Consider the following 27,756-nt stretch of genomic DNA (forward strand, 5'->3'; position numbering starts at 1 on the left):
GGTGCTAGTTTGGAGCCAGTGCTGTTCCATGGTGGGCACCAGGGAGAGGATTTGAATTTAGTCTTCTCGAGGCACCAGCATGCCTAACTGAGCCCCTCAAAAGTACTTGTTTGTTTTCATTGCCTTCACAGAGCACAGCCTTTCGAATCACACCTCTGTGGTCTTTTAAATCACGGTTTAATTAAGATACCTAAGTAGCCTGAGTAGACAGTACCAATGTTACCTTATACTTCACCATAATTCCTTGGAATATTACAGCATTTACAGTTCACCACACCCTTGTTAAACCTGGCTAAAGTAATTTTGCTTTCATTAATAAGAGAATGCACATTAAGTTATTTTGTGTTTGGTTAAGGTTTGGGGTTTTTTTGGTGGTGAATATGTGTGACACTTAAGGTCTCAGTCTATTTCAGCAAAGTGCTTGGAAGGCATAGTAATTAGTCAAGCAGAAACCACACAAAGGGAAATTAAATAAGACATAAACAGAACAGGTATCACATGGCATCATTATTAAGGAGAGTTTCACATGAGAAGAAGGATGAGTAAGAGGAAAATGCAAACCCAGGCTGGATCAAACAAGGTGATTTCAGTGAAGACAAGGAAGCACTGATGACAACACCCATAACAGTTTAAAAACCTTATTTGGAATACTGTATAACACTTTGATCATATTGACCTAAGGGGGGAAAAAAACCTCACTCCACAAATAATGGAAAAGGTGCAGTGAAATGCTGCTACGGAGCTCAGAATATGTCCTGCAAGACTAAAGGCAATTCCTTTTTACTCTTAGGAAAAAGTCTTAGAACAGTAGGATTTTGCTCTGTAAATATTCTAACACAAACAGAAAAAGGGAAGAAGTGGGATTGAAGAGCTAAACCAAAGTCAATCCTCTTGGAAGATCAGTGCAGTTGGGGTCTGGTCTGGGACTCCACGTTGTGTCCTTTAGCTGACAAAAACTGAACAGCCTAAATATTTCTGACAGCAGCAGTGCCTAATCATTCTGCATTTGTGAATTTGCATGCTATAAACTGACCTCTCAAAGACACAGAAATATATTCACACACAGGACTACAATTCATGAGCCTAGGAGAGACAGTACATATGAATCTTTCAAAGGAAAACATCACCAAGAAAACTGAAATAATTTAAGTATGGCTTTGAATGTTCTGGGATATGAATGCATTAAAAACAATGTTCCATGAAATAAACCATTTATGTGAAAGCACAGTCTTTGATCTTGCTTATGCTGGAGTTTCTGAAAATGGAAATACAGGAAACCTTGCAATTGAGCAAATATTTGAGATTGATGGCATATTCCAGATGAAGAGGAAATCAATAATTCAATCTTTCCATCATCCTTGGCTGAATTTCCTCTGTACCTGTAATACTCTAATGCTGATCCACCAAAGCAAGCAGCAGCAGCACAGACATTGTGAGGAGGAGGACTATGCAGCCCCATCCTGGGAGTTATGCCTCTCTAAATTTTCATTCCTTAACCTGGCAGTTCCACACAGATCAGCCTTATATCTAAGTCTTCAAGGAATGGATTTCCATCATTTGCTGTAGCAAATGCAATTTCATTATCTGTATCCAGGGCTGAATTGCTCAATGTCGATACAGCTGCTGAGAGAAGACTTTTAGATGTGGATCTTTAGGTCTAGTGAAAATGTAAAGCCATATACTATAATAAATTCCTGTCCTAGAAATTGGTTTTGTACATGAAAAAGTACTTAGGATACATAGGTACATAAGTATGTTCATCCTCCATAATATAATTTTAAAACTTTTAAATTTTATTAAATCAATTTGAATTTTATACTTTGTCTGAAGGTAGTAAGCTGAGATAATCTTATTTTACTCCATTCTTATTGGTCTCTCACTCCTTATAGGAAGTAAAAGACCATTTGCAGGGGATGCATTGCAATAGATGATACAGGCAACAAATTGCAAGAGGAAGCTTAGGAACTGAAGGACAAAGTGGCTCATGCAGCTGAATTAAAAAGAGGGGTAGGGAAAGAACCCAGTTTTCTTTATTCTTATTCCAGCATCTTTCTTGGTAGAAAAACTTAAAACCCTTCTCTATAAAATGTTTCTGGTTGTTGTTTTGTTGTTGTTGTTGCTGCTGGTGGGTTTTTTTTGGGTTTTTGTTTTTGTTTTTGTTTTTGTTTTGTTTTGTTTTGTTTTGTTTTTTTTGTGGTTGTTTTTTTTTTTTTCTGGAGAAATATGGACCTCCAACAAAACACTTCCATATCTTAAGTTCCTTAAATTATCCAAAACTCATTCCTGTGACAGCTACAGTTGCTCTCATGCTTGACTATCAAATGTCAGAAATCAGACTTTACATCTTTTTTTCCTCTGAGGGAGCAGGCTAACCCCATTGTGTGATATATAGCTATAGAAACTGGTAAAGTAGTATGTATATGTGGTAGCAGTAACAAAGAATGGTTTCTAGTAATTTTATCTTTTTTTTTGTACTAATTATTACTACTGCCAAACAACAGAGATTCATCTGCCATCTCAAACATCATTTAATTTACATGAAAATCTGTCTGTTTACACAAATACATTGGGAGAGCAGTGATTAATTCTAGTAAGCTAGGCAGGTAATTTAATTAGCTGGTAAGAATTCTGTCTTGAAATGTCCCATTAATTTCTTGTGAGCAGCTATCTCCAAAGTGCATCTATTAATCCAGTGCAAGGATATATTCAAATGTGACACACACACAAACCCAAAACAATACAGATAGAAAACTGCTTTCAATAACTCAGTTGGAGCTGTAAAATACTTTTGTTCAGTCCTTGACAGTCCAGAGTGCTCAGTCCTTGACAGCCCAGTGTGTTTTGTATCTTTTAGATGTCAGCAACTCAGCAGAGAGCGAGAGAGGAGCAGCTCCTGAGGGGTCATCACTGAGCAGGGGTGTAGGTCTGAGCCTTGGATGTGCTGCAGGAGACACACAAAGATCTCCTCCTGCCTCTGAAATCATTCCTGAAAAGAAATTCATCACAGCAGTGCCAAAAAGATCCTACTGCAGAGGGCAAGGGTGTTGACAGGTAGAGAGATAAGGACAGAGTTTTCCTCATGGTCTGAGATTCCCAAAAGAGGCCAGAAGAGACAGCAGACCCTATTCTTGGATCTGATGTGTTCCCTGCACCAAAAGGAAACCTCTTCTCTGTGCCTAAGCTTCATAACACAGACAGGTACTGAGATGATGGGGTCACCCAGCTGCCAGCTCACTCTCACTGTTTTTCCCCTTCCTTCTAAGTTACTGTAGCAGCAAGAAACTATTTCACTGTCTCATCCCTGGAAGGAAGAACACTTTGAATACCAGGAAAAAGTGAGTAACAAAGCTTTATGGGCTTCTCTAAGTGAGCTAAGCTACTCCTGAGAGGAAAATAAACATGTTTTGACCTGACAAAACCATCTTTAATGGATCAAGGGATATACAGATTCAGGCTATGTCCAAATCATTAGGAGGTAGGTGCTGCAGTGTAAAGCTGTACCCCTGCAGCCTGTGCATCAGCTGTGCTCTCTGTGGGAAGAGGCAGGATGGAGTGGGGTGAGGTCTGCTGGCTCACCTGGATACAGCTGTGTGCCAGAAGGCACCTGCAGGTATTGGGGTTAAGCTGCCATCTCCAGAGGAAGTGGAGACAGCTCAGAGGGGGCTAAGGAGACACTGCAGCCACTTGGGAGCACCTCCCTGCACCTCAGGGCTGTCCCTGCTCCACTCCTTGGCAGCTCCAGGGCAGCCTGGGCACAGGGCTGGGTGGCCACGTCCTCTCCTGCACAGCAGGGACCCCTTCTCACAGCTCTGCCATGGGGCAGCTGAGCTCCACCTAATCCTGGGAGTCTGCTCTGCTGGACCAGGGCACAGCCACTGGCACAAGGCAAAGCAGTGTTAATTCCCTGGCACTAAAAATCTGATCTAACAGTGGGTGATCTCCCACTAGAGCTAGGTTTGATTGTCAGCCTGGGAGGTTTCAATTATGTGATTTTTGAGACTCCTACAAATGTATCATTCTGTATGACCTCTCTCTTCTGTAGCTGCAGGTGTTCTCCCTCTGGGTCCCCCTTCAGAGTCAATGTCCAGAATTAACACAGCCAGGAAAAAATGTATTAATTGCAGAAGCCTGCCTGTGCCACCAAGATACAACTGTCCAACAGGCACCAGTAGGATACTGAGCCTGAAAACCATCCACTCTATATGGAAATATTTAGAAACACCTCTGGATGATTTAGGAAATGCTTCTCTCCATCTTGGTCTTGACCTTTGAACAGAGGAATTCTTAGTGATGGACACTCCAGAGAACACCCAAACTGTTTGGTTTCCATCACTGCTAACATCACACACAGCCAGGGAGACACTCTGGATGCCCAGGCTCACAGAAGTAGGACTATTGAACATAAAATTTAAATATTCCTCTTTCCTGTACAACCACACTTAAAGATGGTATTCATAGCAATAATTGGGGAAACCCAATTCAGACCAACCTTGCTTCCAAGTGGGAACAGCACAGGTGACTGAACTCACAGCAAGGACAAGGAATGAAGCCAGAGGCTGGGAACAAGGTAGGTGCTTCTTTCTGGCAAGTAGGAAATGGGATGCTGGAAATTACATCAACCAGAGACAAACATGCCTCCAGCAATTATAGATTTTATGACAGAACTCCCTTCTCAGTTGCCTCAGGCTGTTACATACACAGCTAAACAGGATAATTTGTCTGTCTCATCTTTAGAGAGGCACATATAACACAGTCTAGAGCATAGGCAGATGTGCCATATTATATAATATTTGTTTTATTTGATGGGTTAATACACCCAAAACTGTCAACTCCTCCTCCACACACACATGCACGAATGGAGGGATGCTGCTGATGATAATCTTTACCCATAGATACAGTATAAATAATTTAAACTAATTCACACTACTGTGGCTACACATGCCATAGCTACTTCTCTATCAGCTTAGGTCTTGAGCAAAAGTCATTGATGGCATGAAAATCCTTGACTTAAGCTGATGTTGGCAATTTTTCAAAATTGCTACATTCAGTTTTAGGAAGCCAAGGGATGCCTCTGCTCTTCAGTAGTTGTGTGCTTGAGTAGAACCACACACACATTTCTCCAAGGGTCTGTGATACAGACAATATTTATTTCTATATGACCTGGTCATTTTCTAATCTACCTCTGTGATACCTGTAAAGAAAACAGAGCAGAGAAAAGATTGTAAGCCATGAAATATCTGTGACCTTTCTGAATAACTTATTCAGTCCAGTGCACAGGTTAAGCTCTCGAAGAGTATTTAACTACTGGGAAAATACTCAGGTGATTAGAACTGGTTGCTCCTTTTGCTCTTCCCTCAAAAGAGCCTGACCAGCTTTGGATGCCCGGCATTGCCCAGGTTTAACTCTGTTCTAAGCAAGTAAAAGCTCAGCTCATAAAATGAGATGAGCTGTACCTATTACTAATTGAATACTGTCTTCTTTTCCTTTCTCCCCAAAAAATTAAATTTTGCTAAGTAAAGTTAACAATGTCAGAATTCAGGTAAATAGAGATGTACTTTATTTCATATCCTAGGAGAAAATGTACTTTGCTGAAAAAAATAACAAAACAACAAACTGTGTGTGGGATATAAGTAGAAAGAAAGCAGGAAGCATGATCCAATTCAGAGATAAATAAGCAGCTCTCTATCTCTGGGTCATGAAATAGAGGCAACTGCAGCATGGTCCACATGCCAGGACCTGGGTCAGGGCCAGTGCTTCCAGGCTGGATTTGGGAGGAATCCTCTCCACCCAGACCATGCAGGCAGACAGAAATTTCAGAGAGCAGCACCACTCTGATGTCCCCACTGCTCCACCTCACAGGGTGGTGGTCACCTGTGAAAGCAAAGAGCAAGGCCAAGCTGGTGTTGGAAGGTTCAGGCTCTAGGGAGGCACCTAGAGCAAAGCTGTGACCCTGTGATAGGTTTTACTGCCATGTGAGGCTCTGTGTGCTCCAGCACTGCAGTTTTTGGAGCTGTGATGGCTGTTTTGCCATCTCTGTTTTCCATTTCTCCAGCACGGCACGAGACAAATTTTCTCCTGTGGAAGAAAAGGGAAAAACAAGGAAGGAACTACACTCTTTAGGTTTTTCTAAACCTCTCAAAATTGCTTAAGTTTAATGACTTGCTGCACAAAAAACTGTATTTATAAACTTCAGTCCTAAAATGGTTGTGATAGGTGGCATTTAAACTGCAACAAAAGCAGTTGTGTCATGTAGTTAAACAGAGAACAACGAAAAAGCAGCTGATAACAACTGCAGGATCATCTGTGAACTGTAGATCAGGAGCTGAGGCTGAAAGAGTGTAAATATCCAAGGGAAGGAGAAATGAGATTCCAGCCTGGAGTGAGACAGCACATTTGTAGCACTACCACGAGGCCAGCCAGCCTTTCAGAGACCCATATTTCTCAGGAGCTGGTTATGCCACACTCCTGCAATGCTCTGCAAAGAGCACTCCTGATTACTGCAGTAAATGTGCCCTTCATCAAATGATGCACCCTGACTTTCCTCACTAGCTTACCCCAAAGGGCTCTGTTGTGCTGCATTCTACACCCTGGTAAACCTGAGCAGGGGATGTTGGTTGGTGGCACTCCTGCAGTAAGTTTTACAGTAAACAATGTCTTGAGAGTCATCTGACTGAGAGTTAATAATTCCATTTCGTATGTTGGACAATGCATAGGGTTCCTCAGCAAACACGGGGACAGGGACAGGTATCAGCCCTGCCTCTTCCCATCACACCTGGAAGTGCATCTGTACAGTTCCATGACTCCCACAGGTTTCCAAAATCATGCAATTGCCACTGGTCCAAACCAGGTCTGCCAGCAGCAGGGAAAACAGAAGAGTCAATCTGAGCCATGGTGGTTCTGTAGTTGATACTAAAATCAAAAAACATGGAGGTGTAATCTCTGGCTGAGATTTTCAAAGGATCCTAAGAGGGTTAGGATTCAATTCAATGGTGGTTTGGAGTTACTTTGAAAATCACAGTCTTAATCACTGAAGTACTGCTGTGAGAACTCAGCGCTGTGCTGTTGAGTAAAGGATCATTTTACCAGTCTTTTTCACAACAGAATTGTCCTGCACTGACAGTTACTAATAATCAAAAGCTAGTAATTAAGCTCCTATTTACAGAAAACACAGACAAAATGATGACTAAGGAAATGGTGCTACAAACTGACCCTTCTCACTTCAAAGAATGTGAAAGGTGCAGCAGACTTTGCACTTGCTCCAAGATAAATATCTAATTACACGTATCTCCTCATCCTGAAAGCTGTAAGAGGAGATTGCACATCTAAGTGAGAAAACTAGCAACTACCCTTCTTGAGGGTTTCTATAGGTGATGTTCCCCTCCTCGCACAGCCCCCTGTATATCAGGCTAGCCCAGAGATCCAAGGCTGTGAGGGGAGGAATATCAGGAGATGGCAAAGATTCCCAAAAGAGCCTCTTACCCTGATATACGTTGGTTCAGCTATCTTTATTCTGTGATGTCCATGGGGAGAGCAGGGCAAAAGAGAACAAACAGGAAATGTCAGGGGTCTATACAGACTTTGGACAGGCTGGGCTTCCCTGGCTCTCTGCCAACCCCGTTGGGGCAGGAAGGAGGCGTCCAGGGTTATCTTGATCAGAGTCACAGAGTCCTGAGGAAGGGAGCACAGAGTGCCCATGAGCTCACTGTAACATATAGGAAAGAGTTAAATGTGCCCTATAGAAAAGTGAGGAAATGCTGTCTTTGCCTACCCTGTGAGTCTTTACTGAGAAACAGAATCACTTTGTAGAAGACATCAATAAGACATAGAGAGAGTTGGGTTTTTGGGCCACTTTTAACATTTCTGCAAGACGAGGTAGATCCTTCTGCCAGATATCACATTGGAGACATCCTTCCAATCTTTCCCAAGTGGGAAGATGGCTGGGAAGACTCCCAGCCCCAGAGTCAGCCCAAGGGAGCAGGTTTGCACTGCGTGGGACAGTGCAGCTTGGGACTGTATTTGTCAGTGTGGTCCATGGTTTTTGTGGACCCACTGGCTCACACAACCAAGCAAGGAATCACTGCTGTGTGCTACAGCATGGAGCAGGCTAGAGAGGAAAAGGAGAGGAGACACACACAGACACTAAACTCTCTCAACCCTCTCATCATTTCAGAGCATAACAGGCGGGCATAATGCCAGTCCTCCTCAGCAGTGCAACAGGAACATACTGCATGTCAGATCCAGGGAAGGCTGTGGGGTGAAATCTCTTTCTTTGCCTATCTGGGGATCAGAATGCAAGTTCACAGTGCAGGTGTGAAATGGATTCATTTCATGTGTGTTGAAATAAACTGCTGCCAAATCTCAGGCTGTCTAAAGCAGTGGTAGGTATCTATTTGAAGTTATGAATCATGAATTGTGCCAGGCAGCCTAGTCCATCTCAGGAGTAGGTAAACCATAGATCTGATAAGCTTTGTATTACCTTTATAAAACTTGAATCAGGCCCTGGGGTGTTCTCCTACATTAGTGTATTTAATATTAATAAACCTAGATGTTGTGTACAGTTCAGAGATTTGGGGGGCAAGTCCTATGTTTGCCAGGAAAGAGAGATGAAATTGATACTTTGTGAAACAAATATTTTTAAAAAAATTTTTAAAAGTTCAGAATTTGTGTCTCAAAGGACTAATGAATTTTAACATTTATGCTAGAATGATTACGAGGCCTTCAATGTTTCATTTCCCTTGCCTTTGAGCAACATGATTAATTTAAATAGACAAAGAACCGAATGGTAAATCACAATTCTTTTGAAGTTTAGAGCTAAGTCTGCTGAATCAGTATTAAGCTATTCCTGTATTTCAATTAACTCTTTGAGAAACCACTGCCTCATGGAGACCTTCTGTAATTACTGATGTGAATGAGTGGAATTCCAGAGGTGATGAAGACCTTTCAGTTAATTGATTTTGAGGCTCCAGCTAGACAAGCCATGAAAAAAAGGAGAACATAGCCCTGAAAGTGGCTTAATCTTCAAGGCTTCTTGGTTTTATTTTTAAAAAGAAAGCATTGAATAAGAATATTTATTCTCAGAGTTCTTTTGAGAAGCAGCTTCTATAGTTGAAACAAATGTGTTAGCAGTTAAAAATAAAATCAATGACCTCAGCAGCCTCCTCTAGATGCAATCCTAAACCAGTGCTGAACTGAGTCTTTTTATTTGCAGATTTTTAATTATATGAAGACTGCCTCTTCCTTATTCTGCCATCAGTGCAATGGAACAAAGCCACTTGCAACCTTGTTTCTACAGTGGATTAGGTTCATTTTTTAAAAATTCAGGAGACAACAATTTGGGAGATGAGTTGCAGTTATGAATGATCTTGCCAAGGAAGTACCAGAACATGTTTTATCGTGTGGCAAGAGCACTTCTCTCCATGCATGAAATCAAGGTTAGACAAGAGCAAGGTTCATCTCCTTTCCAGGTCACCTGAGTTTTATTGCTTCTAAATATGTTGGCAGTGTACTGAAGCATTGACTAATATACTACAGCATGAATATTTATTTTTTTATATCACCTTCTCGCTTTCTTATTTCCATGCCTTCTTAAAGTAAAAGGTGATAGAATTTCAAGAGAGCTTAAAATATGAATTTTTACAAATTCCTTGAGATGTAGACAACTTGGACTTTAAAACTCGGTTATTAAATTCTCAAATCTGCTTTATATACATAAAATCTTGTGTATGTGTGAGAAGTAGGAACTGTCACAAATCAGTAAATTCAAGCAAAAAGCATTTTTGGGAATAATATTCATGCTCTGATAAAGAAAACCGTAACTGACAGGTTGCTCCTTCTGTGCTAGACGTTGTAGATGCATTATTGTAGATGGGATTGCTGAAATCACCAAATAAATTTATGCTGTGTGTTGGCAGAACTGCCCCCTTGGGTTCTAGGCCCCCACTACCACATTCACATTCATACAATTTTATTGCTTTGAGCCTTACCATGCTCTTTATACACCTGGCACAGTGTTTTTGCTCCTCGGGACATGGGCAGCTGTGAGCATGGACGGCTCTGAGGATTTGATCAGCAAACCCACAGGCAAAGCCAAGGGGCATCCTGCCCCAGGACACAGCCCATGAGCTTCTGTGTGCTTGAGGCTGTCCCCCACAGTGTCAGACCCAGCATTTGGGCAGCTGAGCAGGTCCCTGATGGCATCTTCAGAGCTTCAGCCCAAGCTGAATTCCTTTCCAGCCCCCCCTGAACAGAGAGGTTCAGGGGCTGCTGCCCTGTGCACACCTGGGCAGCTCCAGAACCCACTTGGTGTCTCTACGTGTCCAAATCCAGACCTAGATCCCCCTTCCATCTTCAGTTCCACCATGAAACTGGCCAGTTTCAGCCTTTCTGCTCTTACTCTTTTCCTCCTGGCTTTCTCTGGAGTGGCATTTTGTTTTGGAGAAAAAAACCTTTTATGCTGGGGCTGGAATACAGGAACTTAGAATTTTGTTTTGATCAAGCAATTCATTTATGAAAAAAAAGGTTTTGCAGCTTTTCTCTAGCAGTTTTGGTGAGAAGCATAAAATACCATTACAAACTGCCTCACAAGCCAGTCAATAGTGACCTGCTTCTTAAAGATATAAGCAGAAACTATTAACAATGTGGTGAAAAGATAAAATTGGGGCATTTTTTGAGACAAACCTTTTGTTTGATTTGTTTTTAATTCATTATAATGAAGTGTTTATTTTAGTCCTCGATGAATTGAAGTGACTAACATTTTTACAAGAACAGTTTATCAAAATCAGTGATAAATAATGTTATTAGACTTAATATTCCAGCCTCATTTGCTTTTCACAGAGAAATTCATAACAGCCAATAAAACACAGATGTGTAATAATATTGTGCTAAAGCCATAAACACTGTATTTGTAAAGTTGACATGCAATAAAAAAGGACAAAAAATATCTTCTAACAAAAGAAGATTGCAGCCAGACTTGTTTATTTCTTCCCTGTGAGTGAGGAGGGAAGGAGGGAAGGAAGGAAGGAAGGAAGGAAGGAAGGAAGGAAGGAAGGAAGGAAGGAAGGAAGGAGTAATAGATACAGATACAAATGTAAAATCTGTAAATTATTTCGAAGAAATAAAAGTATATGTTTTAAGCCTACAAATGAAAATTATCTCATTTTTGTATGTGATTTTTCATTTCAATATTCTGATGTTTTCCAGCTTCTACTTGTTTGGATATCAGCTAATTACAGTTGCATTAACTATGTCATATCATGGTCAAATTTATTCTTTGGTTGAGTAGTTTCTATTAAATAACTGAAGAAAGTTAAACTTCATAAACTTCATATGATGCAAGTTAATTTTATAATCACTGCTAAGTCAGAGAATTCATAAGGAAGAAAAAAGCATGAGGAAATATGAAGCTTAACTTCCAATTCCTTTCCAATCTCTCTGCTCCATTTCCCTCCCGGGTTCACAGAGCACAGCCTGATGTACCCATCTGTTTCCAACTAAATATTTCATTCTCTGTCTTATAAAGGCTTTTTGGTACAAGCCCAGAAACATCCTAAAGCTGTGACTCAAACCAGACCTGTGCTGCTCTCCCATGAAAATACAAATTCCAAACAGAGAAGGAAATTTCCTTTGCCTCCTTCAGAGCTGGCTGGTGCTCAGAGATACCCAAACACCACTAACAACACATTAAATTTGTCTGTATTAGCAAATACTGGCCCACTGACTTTGGTATCAGCCACGAGCAGAGGCCATACAGCCACAACATTTTACAACCTGTGCATCTGAGTGCCACAAAAGGTGGTATTAAAGGCAGGCAGGAGGTGAACACTTCTCATTCCTTCCAAAAACAAGCTGTTAGCCCAGTGCCCAGAGGCCCAACACACTCATTTCAGCTGGGCTCAGGCAGAAGCACACAGAGACATCAGTTCTCATTAGCTCTGCCACAAACAGGCCAATGGAGGCTTCTGGGAAACTCCATCAAGGAGATGGATGAAAACAGCCATAAACCATGTAATGTTTCTAATGTCTTCCAAATCTCATTAATATATTTCAAATGGCATGGAGTGGTTTATGCTTATATATGATTTGATTTCTTATGATCAGTGACAACATAAGCAATCCCCAAACTGCAGTGGCTGAGATTTCTCCTGGAATTACAAACTCACATTTCTCTAGAAGTGTCTTCTCAGCAATTCCAGCTGCATGATTATCATACTTATATAGAGTCTATATAGTCGTTATTTTTTACTGACTTGCTTAATTGTTTATAACTAGAATGCAGTTTGAAACTGAATTTATTGGGCTGACTGGAAGCTGCACAGCTTTCAAGTGTGTATGGAGCCTTCCCAGATTCCATTTTACCACTTTCATTGCCAGAGGCCACTTTGCTGCCTATTTAGTTTGGTGCCTTTATAAAATAATGCCATCAATATATATTCAGACCTGAATGAGAAAGCACACATTGACCTTCTTTTTGCCAGTACCTCTGGGCTGTTGTTATTATGTTAAAGATCTATAGGTCAGTAAAAAAGCTTATTAAGGTGAGGTTACTTAATGAAAACAAGACAGACAGTGGGGTCAGTTGCCATGTGCAGCTCAAAGCAATATAAATATAGACTTCTCTCCTTACTTCCCTCTGTTTTAGAAGTGACTTTAGTGCTTTTCATTTCAGCCCCAGTTAAATGAGTTGTGTGAAATATACTCAACTTATTTCAGGTGTACAGAATCAAAATAGCTCAGTTTTACTCTATAGATACTATGCTGCTAGAAATTATTGATTTTGCTTAAGCAATAAAGTATGAATTCTCAGAAATTATTGTGAATTTTCTTACTTTCTTTTCCTTAATTCTTTTGTCTTTGAAGCTAGGTGCAGATCTATACTATTTCCCTATCAAAAACCCCAAACAAAACAAGCCCCCCAAACCACCAGGAAAACAGAAGAAAACAACCCTCTGAAAAAACCAAAATCCTTGAAAAATGGAAGCAGACATCATTGACATGATTTTCACTTCTTTTGGCCAGCTCTAGTTAAAACACACTGTACACAGTAGCACAGTGTAGCATTCTGAGCTGAAATAAATGACCTGCCTGAAGTTCACATTTATCTGTTCATTTGAATGCAATTTTAGTAGACCATCTGACCTAGATAAACCATATAAGTTTATTGCATAACATAAGTATGATGAAAGAACAGGTTCCTGAGAATATTTTTCATTATTACATCAAGAGACTAAAATAGCCAGGACTAAGAAAAATAATGTTCCAAAGAGCATAGAAAAAGAGCAAATAGGGAGAAAAGAGCTAATCAAGTAGATGGCAACAGGTCACATATTAAAACTTCAAAAGAGCTGGTCACAAGGGAAATTAAGAGAAACATTTCAGAGAGCATATGATTAAGATGTGTATAGAAGTGCTGCAGTCAGCAGTGGAAGCTGTGCTCTTGCTTCTCCTTTGACTTACATCTCCCTCATTTCAACAGCACTAGGGTGTCATCAGACAAAAAAAATGAAAATGTGACTGCAGTGGGCTACTCTTATTCTGAAATTACCAGAAATTAAGGAGCCTGGACTCAAAGCACAAGCTCCCATTTGTATTGCACAGTGACTTAACTAACATTACTGTTTGAAATATGGATTTAAACTGCTATTGGTGATTCCCCTCTTTTCCTGCTCATGGAAGAAATTTCCATTCATAGTGGTGACTGTCAGTTCAGGTATGTACTTCCTCTGGATGATCCCATAAATGATTGTCGGGTGGGAGAATATAACATTTATATAGTCAATGGCAAATAAGACCTGAAGAAGATCCCTGGAGGAGAAACAACTTCTCCCAGAAGAATCCTCAGAAAACTCAGGGCAACAGAAGAAAAAGGCTGCAGATGTCCCCTTGCAGGATGCAATTTATCCCAGGAGGGAAAATATCAGTGGCAGCACAAGTTCTTATGCTCAGCCTCTCTCTAACACCTAAAAGTTTTCCATTGTATATTTTTTGTTACCTCTATTTTTAACATAATATCCTTACATTATATCCAATCAAACCTGAGCAGCAATCATGTCCTGGCATCAGGTTTATGCTTCCCTAGAGAGCATCACTTTGGCCTAAAAAACTGAAACCCCAATGAACACAAAAATAAAAATCCCCAAGTATTTATATTTACCCTCATATTTAGGTGTTCGAATCTATTAAACTACTTTGAACTCCTGAGGCACCAAAAGAAGGGAGACACCAAATAATAAATTCCATAATGTATTTTTTTTCTCCAAAATAATAGGGAAGGTAGTTTTGCTCACTGCTCTGAACTAGGAAAGATTCCCATGAAGTTATGTTATTTTCTTCTCCTTTATCCTCTTTTCTTCCTCCCTTTCCCTCCCTGCAGCCAAGTCACTGATCTGGTTCCTGAGGTTCTCCTGGCAGAAGTTTACCCATCTGTTCAGCCGTGTCTCTTGTAATGATGCTGGCATTATTTTTCTCTGCATTTTGTTTTAATGGTGTTCATCAGAAATGTGCAATCTTTGAATTGCAGCCAGCTTCTCATCAGAGTGGTGAGTTGTTTGAGTAAAGCTCTGGAAGGCAGAGATCTTTAATTTTGCTTTAACAAGAATTTCAGAGATGGGCAGAGATGGGCAGTGGGAAGGCAGACCTGAGTCCCCTCCTAGCTGACAGCTTTTTTTTTTACTTCCATATGCATTAAACAAGAGAGGTTTACTTCAAAATACTTCTAAAAACAGAGAGAGTGAACTGCTGAAGTCAATTAAATCAGGTTATTCAACATGTTGTAATGGACTGACAGTAATTTTTTTTAAGCACAATGCTCTTTATCTCAGTCCTGATCAGAGCAATGCCTTTTTCAAAGGAATAGGGCATTAAATACAGGAGGTGAGTATAAACAACCTTGCTCTCCCTTTGACCTGTGATAGTTACATTTTACTTTCTAAGAAGGCTCAGGAATTCATAGACTTGTGGGACATATTTTCCTCCCACTATAATAATATAAATCAGAGGAATTACATTTTAACCAATTGATTTTCTGTGAGCCTGCATAAATGGAGCATCACAAGGTCTGCACCTTTTCCATCTTTTCTATTCTGAAGCTCATAATTTTCACAAAAAAATTACCAACTAGCAGCTAATAATACTTTATATATTTAACATATGCTATTCTATAACTCCTTCTGCAAATCCTGCATCACCCTTGAGGAGAAATTTAAATTAATACTAATAGATAAGGAGAGATCTATGGGTTAGCTGTATGAGAAATATGTAACTCAGTAGGCATACACTGCTCTCTAGTGACAAAAGCAGGAAGTCAATACACTGCAGCCCATAACCACACATGGTCTAAAATACAGGATTTTTTTATTTGTTGCTCCTTTTTTTAACAGAGAAAAGTAAGGTCAGTCAGTACCTTGCCAGTTTCTGATGTCAGCTCTCAACAGCCGGTGTTTGTAATTGGCAGTAGAGTCTCTATTTTAACTATATTTATGATTCTGTGAAAAGTGACTGAAGCATTTTAAATGCTAAAATATTTTTTATAAAATATGAAAAACATTTCTATATTTAGAAACAAATATTCTTGATAGAAGCTAAAACAAAATGTCTAAACCAAGACACCACTGTACATCTTCTAAAAATTGGCTGAAGTAACCCTTGTCAAATCAACTCAGTCCAATTTTGTAAGCTTATAGGTCAACTAAATATTTTCCCATTTTTTGCAATGATTTCTAATGATAAATTTTGAGAACACTTAGGAGATTTACTTGGAAAAGGATAAATTAAGTTATTTTCAGGGCCCAAAATTGTTAAAAGAAATTTTTCATTTCCTAATTTAACCCAAAATCTAAGGAACAGTGTTTATTTCCAGCTCTCCCGCACCCAGTGCATTGATTCATCATTCTCTGCTTTATGAGGGGGAATTTTTGCCAGCAGGAACAGCAAAATGGACCCTGGGTTTGTATTGCAGCCTATTCATCCTCCTGCCTTATAATGAGAACCCATATTACTTATGTGATGCCCATGGCTGCAGACATCAGTTGAAAGTGTTGTGAAGTTAATCTCCTCAATGTTTCTGAAAAAAAAGCTCTCAGGATCTGATAGTGGTTGGTATTTGATTAATTGCTTTGCTAGTTTGCAAAAATCATTTTATTATATGGCTTATGAAAGATAAATCCTACATCGTGTGACCCATGGACAACAACCCCTATGTTGAAAGCCAGTTTAAATTAACTTATATTTGTCTTTTTACATGTGGTCCTGAAATAAAGCTGTGCCTGGAGGGAAGTTATTAAGGGAGGGTCACTGAATGGGAACTCCTATTTCACTGTATAGTCAATGGAGAGAAATTTATGCTTCCCAGAAGAAAGGCAGAGGCAGAAATCTGACCTCTTTCAAACAGCTCCTCTGGGCTGAGATGAATAACAGCCAGAAATGTCCTTTTCTTTGCTTATAGAGGGACCAGGAAAGCCATCTCAGAGATTAGTTTGCCCAGAGGAAACTTGCTGAGGTCCTCAGGACTGAGCAAATTGACCAGTCATGGTTCAGGTCTTGAGCACTGAGCAAAGATCCTCACTCAGGTGGGATTGGGATGTCCATCCAGTGCAGAGGCCATGAAAAGGCAGAGTGCAAGCAGTGGTGCAAGAGAGATGCTGTTCAGTGACAGGGCTGCTCTGTGATTCACTCTTCTGCTTTGGTCATGAGAAAGTGCAAGTCATGCTCCAGCTCACTGGGTATCATTGATGTGATGTACCTTCCATCTGTGTAATGGAACTGTATGTTGTCCAAGGAATGAGGCAGTTTATTAAGTTTTATGAGCAGGAATCTCCATGAATGTACTACGTTAGCTTAAAAGCAGCACAAAGATCTGTTTTAAATATACTTTAACTCTTTGATCCTTGCAACAGCCATTTACTAAACAAATTATCAAGATTTCAAAACAAAAAAAAAAAAGTGTAGGAACACATTAACACAGAAAAACAATCCTGTAGGGACTATTTCAACTATTTTCAAATATTTCAACTATTTTATAAATCCATAAATTAGCTGTATATTCTGAATTTGTTCCCCATGATTTTTCTTCAGTCAATGGGGAGGGATAAGCACTTTAAAGATAACCTAAAGATATTAGTAGATACATTTGATAAGGAATCTTAAAACCTCTTTTTGGAGATGCCCATCTCTCTACCTACAAAGAGCCTACACAGGTAGATATTCTTGTGCTCTTGTATTTCCAGGAGCAAATAGCAAGAGATGTTCCAGCCTTTATCTTTGCCTCTTCACTTTCTTCCCTCTCTCCCCTCTAGCTCAGGTTTATGGGCCATATGAAAACCTTCTAGGGCCATATAGCAAATGTTCCTGCCAGGACCAGAAGGGAAAGCACACAGGTAGGAAGGAGTAACCAATTCCAGGGGAACCACTCACACCTTAATGCTCAGCAGATATGGCAGCAAAGTGGAATCCCATGATGACCACAGGGAATTTAACTGAAATCTTCCTTATCACAAGATAATTAGCACAAGCACACTATTTTATTTACGTCCACATATGATGTCTGTATTTTGCAGATTGGATTCCTGGCTGAGAAACTCCAGTCACACTTGGCATGTGTGAGCCTGACTGCTTGGGGTGCCATGGGCAGGGGGGTGGTTGTCACCCTGAAGGGCACAGCAATGATTCCAGAACAGTGTCTGCAGCTGTGAAAATAGACAACAATTATTGTAGCTTTTGTAGTTTGGTTTTGGTTTCAACATATGAAAGTGGATTTATTCACTGTCAGCCTACATTCACAGCTTCATTCTACAGAAAAGTTTTCACCAGCTCATCTGAAATACACCTCTATCCTTCTGAATCAAACATTTTTCAGAATTTCAGAGGCAAGAATTACCTTAGAAACCTCAAGTGTTGATTGATCTTGAGCTTAACAATTCTGGGTTTAAAGATTTCATTTGGAGTTTACTGAGTGCTAAATTTATCCTAGAGTGTATTTTCACAAAAAGTACTCCTTTAAACATCTTCCTTCTTATCTCAATTGTAATCAAAAAGGTTTTGGATCAGTATTCTCTAAATATGCAAACAAGCTGCTGGGTGGGATTTTGTCTGTTTACAACATGCCATTACAATCCTGCATTGGTGAGTCAGCTGTGACATTCTGCAATTGATCCCGGGGCAGAACTTTAAAAGGACTGTTAGTGTTTGCTCTGTTGAACAAATATTCTAAGATACTTGAAATCCCCAAATTTCATCTCTGTATTCCAGTGCAGTGTATACAGAACAATTGTGCCAACACTGCTGTATCCAATGTGAATAGCAAGGAGACAGATTTCATATATCAGGCTAGAAATATGGATCCCCAAAAATTAAAATGATCCTGAGATGCAGTACTGTGTTGAGGCTATAGGGCAGTTCCAGCATGCCACCAAGCCTGATGACTTTGACATTTGCAGGTTTTCAGTGCCACAAAGGTGTGCAGAGCCCAAGGGCCTAGTCAATCTGTCCATATCCTTGAGAGTTCAGAAACCCAGATCTGAGATATGGGAAAATAACAGATGGAAACAAGTGAGAGGGCAAAGCTGAGTTCTAAACACATCACATTGCAGAAAGTTGCAATTCAAACACAGGCTGCTCTGAGGAAGCTGCTTTAGTGCTCTGGAGCAGCTGTCTTGTATTTTATTGGATGTAAACTCCTTTTTCAAATGTGGTGAAATGCTCTCTTCTGACACCTGTCTTGGTTTGAGAGAGATTATCAACAATAGCTGGTGAGAGCTATGTACAGCTGGGGACAGAGGGCAAAAAGATATCTTTTGCAATTTTTCAAGAGTATTTTGGAATGATCCAGACAATTTGAAACTGAGATACATTGGCCTCTTTCCTCTCTTACTCTGAGTAAGGGGTCCCCAGTTTCTGTTTTCCTTTTACTCTGCAGTTTCAGAGAGATACCCATATGAATATGCCTCTCCAAGTAAACATTCACAGCTGTCATTAAGGACTACAGGAGAGAAAAATATCCTGCTTTCAAGTAGAACTACTGCTAAACTAAAAACATGAGAAAGGGTAAGTCCCAAAAGACTGATACTTTATGGCTCAGTTGTGAAGTAAATCTCATAAAATACAAAGGGTGTTGCAAGCTTATGGGATATTTCCTGTCTTAGTGTAGTTGTCTCTTGAGATAACCTGTCCAAAAGCATCTACTTTATGCATGAAATAGAAAAATGTATTTACACCTACTTCTGCACTCACTTTTAAGCACAGTTATTTTTATGAGCTTTTCTTCATTCTAATAAACCTCTAACTTCCAAACAACCATGTAATCTATAAAATCATTTTGAGGTTGGACTGAGGTGAGTGTATTTGTGCTCAATTTGGTAAATGAAAAAAAGAAGCAGTTTTATTCAAGTATTGTACTAAAGGGAAGGGAGTATTTTGAGTGATGAAAGTCCTTCAGTGCAAAGCATCTGTGACACTTTTGTATGAGATAAGCTGTTCTCTACCTGTGACTTTAGCACAAAGAGTTGTAATATACATACTATACATATACATGGTAATATAAACAGTCGATCATTTACATTAACATTTCTACCCTGCAATTAAAGAGTAATTCAGTTGAAGTTTCAGACTTCCCTTTTGTTTCTACCTCACCAAAAGAATTTAATCCAACTGAATACCTGCTTCTCATTCCTGTAACCAAAGGGTTTGGGGATTTTCATGACTCATTAGGTTTGGGGGTTTTTGCTTGTTTGTTTTTGTTCCTTAAAAAGCAAATATAAACTACACACATACACAAAGATTGTAAAATATTTCTTAAATTACAAACTTGCCTGCTTGGATGAGTTTTTCCTCCCATAACTCAACATATCTTCAAAATATTATTCTTGTTTTGCTGTGAGATTTCAAAGCTATAGGGACTGAAGAAGCAAGGAAAGTAATGCCACATGAGCTGATAGTTCTGCATGCAGACACAAACACTGAAGATAAACATTAGTAAATACACATTTATGACATAGTGTTTCTATCAAATTTTCTATTTGTTTATTTAGAGGGTGGATTTACATCTAAGTATCATGGAGAGTTTTTAAACATATAATATCTATATAACAATCCTGGTTTATTTAATCTTCCCTGTGGCTATCATTAAGGAAAGACAGAGTTCAGAGGCACTGCAAATATCCCAGTGCAGGGAACAGCTCACTTCTCTCTGATATGAGCAAGCAGGAGACAGTGTGAGGTTTTAAAGACATGTACCTATTACAGGTGCCTGCTTCATGAGAGATAAGAGATTTGGGGTTTCTTTCATCCTTCTGGGAGGCAGGATTTAGTGTACAGTAACAGTGCTAAAATTATAGCTACACCTTAAGAGTGCTGCTTTCTTGTTCAAAAGGAGCTGCTAGATCCCAAACATTTCTGCTTTGCTGCTTATAACAAGCCACTCTTGCCTCTAGTAGTTGCAGAGTGATTGGGGAACTGCAGATGTGATGTTTGGAAAAACAAACAGGACATATGATGTTTAATTTTGTCACAGCCTCCATGCTCAAATAAATCTTTGGTCTTCCAACTGCTTTTCCTTATGTGGCATAATCCTACCTTAGTATTCTCATCTGCTCAGCATTTTAAGTTGGTTTCCATAAAGCCTGCATATTAAGAATTCATAGGCAATTCTTCTTATGATAAATTATTGCTTTTAAAGCAGAGGGGGAAGGCAACATTTTCCAAAGTTGCTGGCTGCTAGAAAGCATTTAAAATAAAGCATTCCTATTGCAAAACTTCTTTTTAAATTAAAACCAATTCTTTCAAACTACTACTCTTGCCAGAATTGCGAGTTTGATGACTGAGGCCTAAAACAATAAAAAAGAAGGATAATCAGAGCTTAAGAAGTCCAGTGACAACATATAGTGAAGGCAGAGGGTGATTGATGAAAGGAAAAAGCTAACAAGCAAGCCTAAGTGTCTTTTTTATCTTCCTATTTTACTACTAGTGAAGACATCCACATTAATCAGATCCCCAAGCCATAAAGCTGAGAGAGCCAGACATGGGAAGTGTAAGCAGGAGCTGTGTGAGCATCCCAACGTGATGCAGCAGTTTGTGGCTGCAGACTCCAGGGCAGCCTGGGAGAGGCTGGGCATGGAGAGGGACTGAGGGCAGGTGGCTGAGCCCCAGGAATCAATACCTGAGTTCAGTGCATCCCTGAGGAAAGCTAGAGTTTTCCACCAACTACCCTTACTAGTCCCTCCCCTGAAAGAAGAGAACATTGGTACTGCTGACCTTTGGGAATATACAACAATCCTCTAAAGTTAAATTTTATTCACGCTGCTAAAAAATTGGAACTGCTACTGCAATCCCGTTAGCAGCAGATGAGGTAAAATTGCTCCTGAAGCAAGCAGACTTTTCTGCCCTGAAAAGAAAACAAACAATTCCTGCTTGCTTGTTTAGGCTTCTCTAAATGTCCTTACTATTAGGCCAGGTTGTTTCTCCTAATGATCCCTTCTCTGTCTGCACAAGAATTTCTCATCTCCAACCAGACAGGTCTGAGACAGGTCCAGCTGGTTACTGCTCTTCTAGAAACCATGGAGCACCAATTTTGTTGCACTTTAGAACAACAAGTGATCTACATGTAAGAAAAAGTGACTGGCCCTGAATTTTGTTCCCCCATCTCTGCACTCATTTCGTGTGCTTGCAGAAGGGGAAGGCAAGATGCACACATCTTACATTACATTTATAGGTGTCACACACACACTGTCGTACCTAAACTTAACTCCTTTGTGGGCAGAGAGCCTCATTCTGTGCTATTACACATTTTAAACTATTTCTTAATCATGAATGTTATTATTTATTAGTTGTGAAATCTCTTTCCAGCCTTACACAGGCAAAGAGTGGCCAGTCAAACACCCCCTGGAACTTTATTCACTAGTTACTGCTAGCTGGATTTATATGTGCTTTTACATAAAGTGATGAAGTGTAGAAGAAAGACACACTTTTTTATTTCTCCTAGCTATTCTTTCCTATCTCCCACATATTAATATGAAATAATTATTTTACAGAAGACTGTGTAGTTTGCTCTGTGCTAGACACCCTTGTTACTTTGCTAACTTTTTGCCATATGGTTTTCTAAACTTAAAACCTACAAAGATTAATTTTAATTTTATAACTTGGAATATATATTAAATATTCGGTATAAATACTAAAAAACAATAACAAAAATAAGCTGTTCTGCATGTTTTGGAACAATGTAAAAATTGTAATAATGCAAAATAAGAAGTATAGTGTTTTATTCAAGGCTATAAAATCAACAGGCGTTTTATTGCTGAGATTTTGTTGCATTTGTGCAGACAATGAATGTTTGTGAATTTTAAGCAAGACTTGACAATGTGACCATTTTAACAGCAAAAGTAATTAGAGAAGAGAGGTAAAATACTGAGAACAAATGCTGTTGTAAAAACCCCACTCACTACTGAAGTTAGTGGGAAGCCAAGACACTATTAAATGGCACTGCAGAGGTGTTTTGAAAGCATAGAGTTAATTTGTTAGCAAATAATTATCACTGCAAACTGTATTTTAAGACACAAAGCATAAAGTGTTATGTCAGGTGGAGCTGAAGATTTCTTCAAGAAATGTTTTGCAAGGTCCAATAAAAAAAGTGAGTTCCAATGGAAACATTAGAATTTCCTGTTGGGTATTCTCAACAAAGGCTGACAATTTTCCCTTGCAGGAACTCTTGAAGGAACAGATATTTCAGCAGCAGGAAGGTAATTTCCTATGAAGAAATTTGTAGAAATGTAGAATTATACAAACAAATCACTGGAAAAGCCTACAGGTATAGAGAGATATATGGACTTTTCCCATCTGTAGTCTACAAGGATAGCTGAAATACTATCCCTAACATTCAAAAGAAAAATAAATTTATCAAGAAATACTAGTAATAAAGATTAATGTCTTGATGGAAATTCAAAGCATTTCTGATTGTAGCTACCTCTAAGCAATTGATTTTCCAAGATTCAATGCTTGATCAAACAGAAATATATTTAATATCATTAAATTAAAATTATTGTGTGTTTAAGAGAGTCTATACTCAGCTTGTTTTAGGTACAACCACCTAATTTCAGCCATGAAAAAGGTCGTTTCTATTGTTGACAGGTGGTCAGAAGTGAGTACCTGGCTGCAGGCATGGGGGTGAAGGGCAGGGCCCAGGTGATGCCCCCTCAATCTCACTGGTGAAAGGGAAACACATGAGAAGGAGAAGATGGTCCTGCAAATCAATACCCAGTTGGGCAACTGGTGTCATCAAAAGGCTTTTTGGCTTTTAAAAACACAGGATCTTTAGTGAGGATTGAGGACTGTGGGGAGAGATGGGGTCCACCTGACAAAGCCAGACAAGGGAGAGTTTGCTCACATGATGGTGCACCTGGTGAGGTGTGCTTTAAGCCAGAAATCATAAAGGTTGGAAATATCAATCTCTGGGAAACAGCACTGAATGGGGTGGAAAGCAAAGGGGAAGGAAGGCAGGGCCAAGAGATGCTTCAGAATAAATTAGAAAGGTAAAGAGACATCAAATTTAAGAATATACAAAGACCTGCAACCTGTGGAATGAAGCAGGAGAAAGCAGAGATCTGCATGGAGTCACTGAAATATTGGAATAACTCAGGGTGGAACAGCTTGCAGAGCTAGAGGGAGCAACCAGATGGAGCAAGTCCTTCAGAAAAGGTGGGCAGGGAAGGCAAGGAGAAGGAGTTGCCCACTGTGTGAATGTACAGCTTGGATTTATGGAGTTCTTATATGGGATGAATGCCCAGCTGGTGGAGAGCCTGTGGGTCAGGAACAGAGAGGCTGGGAAGACAGACACTGTGATGGGTTGTTGTTACAGGCCCCCTGGTTATGATGAAGAAATGCACAGAGATTTCTTTAAAATTAAGGGTATTTCTGGTCACACACCCTGGTTCTCATGGGGAACTCGACCCAAGATCTGCTGGATGGGCAGCTGTGGAACATAACCAGTCAGTGGTTTCTGGGCATTCTCAGGGGTAACTTCTCAATACAGGCAGTGGATGGGGCTGACCAGCTCTCCCAGGTATCTGCTCTTGGTCAAAGTGTTCAGGGAAGACATCAAACAGCAGCAGAGCTCTCACTGGGAGATGGATTCAATGTCCACTCTGGGAGGGTTCAAAGACTGGACTGGACAAAACCCTGAGCAACCAGGTCTGACCCTACAGCTAACCCTGCTTGGAGTAAGTAGGAGGTTACACTAGAGACTTCCTGAGGTCTCTTCCCACCTGAATTGTCCTATGGTCCTATAATTTGCTGAAAAACAACTTGCACAGATGGATCATTAAAGCCAGTTCACAAATATCCCAGTTCACTCAGCCAAGCCAAATACTGTCTGTTTACCAAAGAGGTGAAGCTGAAAAATAAGGGTCATAGTTTCAGGTTTCTACACCATGACAACCTGGGTCAAAAGCACAGTAAAACAGTGAGTTATATCAGTCAATTGGCACATGATGACATATGCACAAGGAAGAAACCATTGTTTAACAGTTTACAGATGTCATGAAATAAATCATTTGAATAAATATAAACACCCTTATTGGGCATGACTAAAAATCTGTATTAGTCTTACCAAGGTTAAAACATGAATGAAATAAGCGGTTTTGTATGAGATCTGCTAGTAATAAAGTTGGGTGTGAGTTTGACTTTATTTTTAAATGCAATTCTTTAATTTTTGGGAGAGAGGAGATATAGTAGAAGTTGAACAATAAATACATTTAAGATTCATATTTGGCAGCATGAGTTAAAATGATTTTCTGAGGATTTTTTTTATATTTTTCTTTGAAATGTATTGAGGAACTTTAAAAAATTTAGTTCTGCTTTTGCCAATTTACATCCAGTTCTGAACTTTGTCTTCTTGCCCTCTGAATTTTGTCTTAATCCTTTGAATAAAGCTTTTCCACTTTATGGGAATTCATAAGTAGTAATTTGCTTTCACTTGAAAACCCTTGTCAGTCTGTTTGTAAAGGAATATTCACAAGGATGTCACATAACAAGAGGCAGTTAGAAATGAGGAGTGAGGGCTTGTGTGTGGTGGTCAGTCTCCTGATGGCTCTGACACACTGAGTCCCCCTTTTGAGGGTGCCCTCAGCCCCTCCAGCTGATGTAACAGTGCACAAGCTGAGACTGTCACAGGGCTACAATCTATACACAATTCTGATTTCTCATTAGCTCATACAGTGGTGCCAATGACTGAGAAAAATCTAGAAACAGGCCATTTTCTTGGGAAGAAGTGCACATAATTTCCTTAGCATTTGAGGTCTTGGATGTTTTCCTTTCTATAAGGTGCTTTGTTTTAGCCAACACCATGCTGTTCTCATGAAGGTGTAATTTCACCAGCAACAATGAGCTAGCCTTCTCCAGTAAGACAAGAGCCTTTATAGTAAAAAAAAAAAAAAAATCACTGGAATTCTGGCATATATTCAAAGACTTATATGAAAAAAAAAATGCTTGGCAAAACACTCAGGAAGTGAGTTTCATGCAACCTCTCAAGAATAAAACATCAAAATCAAACCATGTTAACTAATATAATGCACCATAATATAACATCATTTTATTTCTCATTTTTGTCCTCTGGTTTATGGACAAACACAGCTGTTTCTGTGATGCTAAACAAAAGACAGCTTTGTTATAACTAAATACATCCCAGATGGGAGTGTCTCCTTGCAGTAAATCACACACTTAGTGCATGGTTTTGAAGAGACTTCTTTCAGAGATCCTGCTCGTTCAGAAGGGTTTCTCTCTAGGCTGCAGAGCAGCAATCTGCCCCCCTCAAAATGCCAGTGCACCTACAGCCTTGTTCCTGCAGCTCAAGTGTTAAAACACTCTGTTTGGTAGGGAATGCTGCTCAGCTACATTACAGAGTGAAGTCCTCTATCTACACTGAAAATCACAGCAGATAGAAACGTTGGAAAATTCCATTTAACTAGAAACCTTGAACAGAGCTAAATGAATAATTCTTTTCATTGTTAACAAAGTAATGCAAATCATGTAAATAAACTTTCCAAGCTAGGTAATACTTAAAATAAAGAAGTTGGTTAATTCATCCCTACAAACTTTCAGTTTCTGCTGAACATGTAGCTACTTTTCATAGTAAAATTACTATGTGCCTTCTTGGAAGAGTTGCCTGCCTGAACAATATACAGCTCACAGCACGATAAGAAGATGCAAGTTGGAGGAGCAAAAGCATATATAAGAAATAGAGAAATCACCACTAGGTGGCAAAATGGTGTTTTCAATGTAATAACATCGGGCTCCAGGTTCATTGATGCAATTTTTAGAAACTTGTGCCCAAACAGGGAGGGTTAGATATAAATAGTGCATCGTAATGTCGCAGTGTTTCAGGTTTCTGGAAAATGAGCATAGGTTTGTAGCCTGACTTCACACTGCTGCTGGTAGGATTTCTCTTAGTCAGTCTTTGGCAGAAATCAGCAGTCAGTACCTGCCCATAAGCAAGCCAAGCCCGATTTCCAGTTTCATTTCCATCTGGCATACCAAATTTGATGAGACAGATTATCACTCACAGCATAGCATTGCAGACTGAAGGATTTTCTTACATTTCATCTTGTCTGGCACACAACAGGATAGGAGCCACTCTGACCTCGTTAGAATCATGAGAGCATGAAACAGCTGAGATGCAGAGAAGAGTCAGTTCCCATGTAAAGGTAAAGCCTAGGTAACATTTTAAAGATACTGTGAAATAAAATATAATAACTTTTGGTACTACCAGAAAGATAAAACAGATTTCACCTGCCAGCTGGGATGGGATATGGTGCTGTGAGCTGCTGACTGACCTCCGTGGGCTCTGAGCATCCATCAGTCACAAAAACAGGCCTGTAATGTGCAAGAAGTGCAAACACTGCACTGCAGGAAAGGGACAAAACCACTGCAGTTAATATCTAACCAGAAACGTAAATGAAAATAGGCATTGTGGGACATCCTTAAATACACATCCTTGTGTAAGGCCACAGGACTCACCACTGCCTCTTACTCTTTTCTCTTGGTTTTTAGTTGCCATGGTGATGAAATAACTTTTTCTCCGTAGCCTGTCGTCCAGCCAACATTAAATCTGTTCCCGCCTCATCCTTTACAGTGTGCCCATCCACTTCACACTTGTCTGTTCTCTTCTCAGTCTGTATTGGTCTTGAACCACTCCTTTATCCCTTATCTTTTCTGCAAACTAAATTTGCCCTTATAAACCTGTCTTGGCTGCAGAGCACCTGGCTCCCCAAAGAAATACAGGATGCAACAGACCCCAAGCTGCAGAGCAACTGCAAAGGGAAAAGTCTACTACAACTGTTGCAAATCAAACAGAGGCTAAGCACAGCTTGCTTTGCCTCTGAGCCTTTTCTCATTCCCCAAGAAGTTAATATTTAAAGTAAACAGCATGATTTGAATGTGCTCTAGTACGGGACATTCCCTGGCTGTCAGTGAGCCAGCAATGTGCAGCAGCTGGGACCAACCCAGCCCAGTCTCAGAGGCAGCTTCGGTCTCAGACAGTGAAAACTCAACATCTTGTCTAAATTATTTCCATCCCACTGTGCCCTGTCAAATCAACACAGTGTGCTCAAGTGAGGAAATAAAATGAAGAGTGTGGTCCCAAAGGGCATCTCACAATAACACCCTCAGCTCTGCACTGCAGCCTTCACAGGGACTGCTGGTGAGCCTTGTGTACACTCACCCGGGGTCACATCCAACATGTAGCTCATGAAGTCATGAAATTTGGTTATTAATGGATGAACA

The 27,756-nt window shown here is 39.8% G+C and overlaps 1 long non-coding RNA gene across 1 annotated transcript in view; it reads right to left on the bottom strand.

The window, feature by feature from the left end:
• LOC146763511 (uncharacterized) overlaps positions 1–27,343 on the bottom strand; it is a 49,649-nt gene extending 22,306 nt beyond the window's left edge. Inside the window, exon 1 of the long non-coding RNA XR_014951814.1 lies at positions 1–27,343. This exon is cut by the window's left edge and continues 16,719 nt beyond it. This is a non-coding gene — a long non-coding RNA (uncharacterized LOC146763511).
• Positions 27,344–27,756: the final 413 nt, after the last annotated feature.

This window comes from Lonchura striata, chromosome 1A, assembly GCF_050655825.1.
Source record: "Lonchura striata isolate lonStrDom1 chromosome 1A, ASM5065582v1, whole genome shotgun sequence".
NCBI lineage: Eukaryota > Metazoa > Chordata > Aves > Passeriformes > Estrildidae > Lonchura > Lonchura striata.